The following is a 5,309-nucleotide window of genomic DNA, read 5'->3' as shown; positions in this document are numbered from 1 at the left end:
GTACACACAAGAAGAGTATTCATGCTATATTAGGGAATATAAAGGTTCTGCTCTAGAAGGTTTTGTTAATGACAATTTTCAATAATATAAGAAAATCCCAAGTCTCCTTGGACAAAGATTAAAGTTAGTAACAAGTGTTTGTTGTCACCCCTAAGGGAATTAATTGCATATCTATACAACTTTTTAAGACTAGAATGAAATGATTACAATTTACTTAATGATACTGCATCAAAACAGTATCCATTTAAAACATTAACAGTTAAAATTCTCTATAGATTGCTTTTGATAAGATTTCCATTTTTACTATGTTAATCTTACCACTCCATGAGCATGGGAGATTTTTCAGTGTTCTGAGATCTTTGATTTCTTTCTTCAGAGACTTGAAGTTCTTGTCATACAGATCTTTCACTTGCTTTGTTAGAGGAGCACCAAGATATTTTATAGTATTTTTGACTATTGTGAAGGGTGTTGTTTCTCTAATCTCTTTCTCAGCCCCTTTATCCTTTGTGTAGAGGAAGGCTATTAATTAGAGTTAATTTTATATCCATCCACTTTGCTGAAGTTGTTTATGTAGCAGTTCTCTGGAAGAATTTTTTGGGTCATTTATATATACCATCATATCATTCATAAATAGTAATTCCTTGACTTCTTCCTTTCCAATTCATATCCCTCTGATCTCATTTTGTTGTCTAATTGCTCTGGCTAAGACTCCAAGTACAATATTGAAGAGATAGAGAGAGGGTGGGCAGCCTTGTCTTGTCCTTGATTTTAGTGGGATTGCTTCAAGTTTCTCTCCATTTAGTTTGATGTTGACTGTTGGTTTGCTTTATATTGTTTTTACTATGTTTAAGTATGGACCTTGAATTCCTGATATTTACAAGACCTTTAACGTGAAGGAGTATTGTAATTTGTCAAAGGCTTTTTCAGCATCTAATGAGATTATCATATTTTTTTCACTTGAGTTTGTTTATATAGTGGATTACATTGAAAAATATCCATATATTGAACAATCTCTGCATCCCTGGGATGAAACATACTAAATCATGGTGAATGACAGTTTTGATGTGTTCCTAGGTTGGTTTGTGAGAAATTTATAGAGTATTTTATTCATATATTTAGAAGCAAAATTGGTCTGAAGTTTTCTTTCATTGTTGGGTCTTTGTGTGATTTATGTATCAGTGTAACTGTGGCTTCATAGAACAAATTAGGAACAGTTCCTTCTGTTTCTATTTTGTAGAATAGTTTGACAAGTATTGCTATTAGGTCTTTTGTAGATCTGATAGAATTCTGCACTAAAACCATCTGACCCTGGGCTTTTTTGGTTAGAGACCTTTAATGACTGCTTCTATTTACTCAGACGTTATGTTACTATTTAGTTTATCTATGAATCAAGGACCTCCACATAAAACCATATGCCCTGAATTAAGTAGAAGAAAAAGTGAGAAGTAGTCTTGAACACATTGGCACAGGAGAATTTTCCTGACGATAACATCAATTATTCAGGCTCTAAGGTCAACAATTGACAAATGGAACATCATAAAACTGATAAACTTCTATAAGGGAAAGGACACTGTCAATAGGACAAAATAGCAGCCTATAAATTGGGAAAAGATCTTGACTAACCCTATATCTAACAGAGGGCTTATATCCAAAATGTATAAAGGACTCAAGAAGTTAGACTCCAAAAAAAAAAAAAAACCCAAATAATCCAATTAAAAATGGGGTACAGAACTCAAACAAGAATTCTCTACAGAGGAATCTTGAATGGCTGAGAAGCACCTAAAGAAATGTTCAACATCCTTAATCATCAGAGAAATGCAAATCAAAATGACTTTGAGATTCTACATTTCACCAATCAGAATAGCTAAGATGAAAAACTCAGACAATATCAGATGCTAGTGAGGATGTGGAGAAAGAGGAACACTCCTCCATGACTGGTGGGAATGTCAGCTGATACAACCACTTTGAAAATTATTCTGGTGACTCTTCAAAATATTGAAAAAAGTTCTACCTGAAGACCCAGCTATACCACTACTAGGCACATACCCAAAAGATACTCCAACATATAACAAGGATACGTGCTTCATTATGTTCATAGGAGCCTTATTTATAATAGCTAGAACCTAGAAACAACCCAGATGTCCCTCAACAGAGGTGTGGATACAGAAAAATTGCTAAATTTAACAATGGAATATTACTCAGCTATTAAAAACAACAACTTCACAAATCCTGCAGGCAAATGGATGGAACTAGAAAACATCATTCTGAGTGAGGTGACACAGTCCGCAAAAACCATACATGGTATGTACTCACTGATAAGTGGATATTAGCCCCAAACCTCAGGGTTACACATAAAACAACTTACAGACTATATGAAGCTAACAAGATGGAAGTCCAAAGTGTGGATGCTTCAATCACAATCAGAAGGGGGAACACAGGAGACAGAGGGAGGAAGGGTGGGTTCTGGATGGGATGACATTAGCCGAAATACTGAACAGAGGAGAGATAGAACCTGAAGAGATCACCTCCAATAGATAGACATGTCCCCCAGTTAAGGGATAAGGCCACCCACCCATCTCAAAATCTTTAACCCAAAATTATTCCTGTCTAAAGGACACTAGGAGAAAAAAATGGAGCAGAGACTGAAGGAAAGGGTATCTACAGACTGCTCCATCTTGGGATTTGTCCTATCTGCAGACACAAAACCCAGACACTATTGCAGATGCCAAGACGAACTTGCAGATAAGAGCTGGTATAACTGTCCTCTGAGAGGCTCTGCCAGTATCTGACTAAGACAGAAGCAGGTACAGGCATCCATTGGACTGAGCTGGGGAAACCAATGGAAGAGTTAGGAAAGGACTGAAGGAACTGAATGAGAGTGGCAACCCCATAGGAAGAACAACAATATCAACTAACAGGACCACCTCAGAGCTCCCAGGGACTAAACTACCATCCAAAGAGTATACATATGTTGGTCCATAGCTCTAGCTACATATGTAGCAGAGGATGGCCTAATCTGGCATCAGTAGGAAGGAAAGAGATTGGTCCTGTGGAGGCTTGCCCCAGCTAATGGGGATGCTAGAGGAGTGAGGCAGAAGTGGGTAGATTGTGGTAACACCTTCTTAGAGGCAAAGGGCAGGGGTATGAGGTCGAGGAGTGTTTGGAGGGGATACTAGGAAGGTGGGCAACATTTGAAATGTAAATAAATAAGTAATTTTAAAAATAACGATTTAAAACTCAGTTTAAACATGTTTATCCCTCCATGGATTGGGAGTTATAGCCTACTTGAAAAATAGTAGATATCCATACAAAGCTGTTTATAAGGAAAATTGGTATGTTTGAATCTCTTTGTCTCACTTTTCTGAATTTCAGTGCTTTGCTACTCAAAAACTATGAAGCAATCTACTCTGAGATTTGCAAAAGTCTGAAAATTACTTAATATTTTTTTTCTAATTAAAATTCTTCTACTTCTGACGTTTTTATTAGCACTAATCATTCCAGGGTCCTGCAAATTCTCTCTGCACAATACTGAGGCCTGTGTTGGACCATGGTCACAGTCATGGTAGGGTGTTAAAATGCCTCAAAGTCATGTATGAGTTAAACTTTAAAAGGGAAAAAACCTTTAAACATGATTACATGTATTAGAAGTTGGACTTATTATAAAAATATAGGTGAATGAATGTTTTAATTCACAAAGTAATGTCAGAAAAATCTAACACTTTTCTAAACAACCAGTGCCCCTTCCTTGGGCAATACTTGTTTTCTTAGGTTCTAGTGAACCTTTTTACATTCAGACATCATTGTTTCCAGGAATAAAGGTTTTCTTTGGGTATTGATAAATAATTGCTATACCAGTTTATGTAAGTACTGTTCAAACAACCGGCTCATAATGAACTATCACTTAATTTTTTATTTCCTATGTGTCATGTAAAAAAAAAAAATCAGGTGACTATATAAGACACATAAATGTGGGGTTTTCACTAATCTGAATGTTAGAAATTCTGTATATTAAGACACTCATTTTCATTATTTGTTGTTGTGTTAAAATAGTGTGTCACATTAGCAATTAGAATTTTAAAAGCATTGACCTGCAATTCTTGTGTATGTTTAAATATAACCTCTGATCCAGTCCTCTGAGAAATTGCATTAAAGCGATTTCTGAATTTAGAGTTGCAAGGATGAATGAAAAGTTGACAATTTTCCAAAATGATGACATTTGCCATCTGTTCCTATGTCTACATTTTAATGGAAGGTGAAACTGAAAGGCAAAAGCTTAAAGTTTAATGCGTGTCAAGCAGCATTCCAGAGAAAGTGACAAAATAAAGAAATAGTACCATTCCCTACTGAAATTCAAGCATGCAATTGATTTGCAGCTTATGGTGGTATGGCTTCCTTTTCCAATTTGGAGAAAGGAACTCAAAATCTTTATAAAAAGGATTTAAGACAACAAAGCTTGCTACTGACGAGTATGAGCCTAAGGGCTATTAGTTGAGTCTCTGACATTTTGGCACATTGTTAGCTATCAGGCAGGCCACAAACTGTCACCATTAGTTTCTGAATAATCCACTAGCAAAGAATGTTAGAAGTTTCAAACCTTTAGATTCTAACAGAAGGTTGCAGTTTTCTTATATGTCCATGGTATTAACTTACCAATGACACAGTTTTACAAGCCTCTATGTACAGCTAATTCATATCTATACCTAAATATGAGCAGTAAAGTTTTGTGTGTCACAGAGCACTTATGAATACTATTAGTATAATGAACAAAAGTCCCCTTCCCTTTTGATTTAGTATGTAATTTTGAAAGAACAAACTGTATGATTTCTTGAACCATAGAAAGTACTTCATATTCAGTTTTCCTTATTTTTTATTTTACTGCTTTACATAAAAAGAACGAAAGAGAGTAACAGTTTATTTCTATCATTACCATGTATAGAAATAAGTATTCTTTATAAGAGAATACAAACTTCCATGGATTCCTGACCTTCTCATTATAATTCTTCATTTCAAAGAGTTGTGTCCAATTAGCAGTTTCCAGCTGCCCAATGCCGCATGTGGACGCATACTGTCAATGCATCCTTTTTATTCAACATGTAATTTCAGAATTCATTACAAAAATCATAAATCATGAGAAGAAATAATATATAGTGATATGGTGGAGCCTTTTCTAAGGTTTGTTCAGTGGAGATATTTTTCAAAACTGTGATCCAATATTGAAATGAGGATAAGGCCATGAAGGCAGTTAAAATACAGAATAACACTACCAATGCAAAGAGCATTCTCCTGTTCTTTCTTTCTTTCTTTTTTTT

The 5,309-nt window shown here is 35.3% G+C and overlaps 1 protein-coding gene across 1 annotated transcript in view; it reads left to right on the top strand.

The window, feature by feature from the left end:
• Nucleotides 1-5,309, top strand: part of Il1rapl1 (interleukin 1 receptor accessory protein like 1) — a 1,152,451-nt gene that overhangs the window by 464,805 nt on the left and 682,337 nt on the right. The window lies entirely within an intron of this gene.

Source organism: Mastomys coucha, chromosome X (genome assembly GCF_008632895.1).
Source record: "Mastomys coucha isolate ucsf_1 chromosome X, UCSF_Mcou_1, whole genome shotgun sequence".
Classification (NCBI taxonomy): domain Eukaryota; kingdom Metazoa; phylum Chordata; class Mammalia; order Rodentia; family Muridae; genus Mastomys; species Mastomys coucha.
This window is presented reverse-complemented; position numbering and strand designations above follow the sequence as displayed.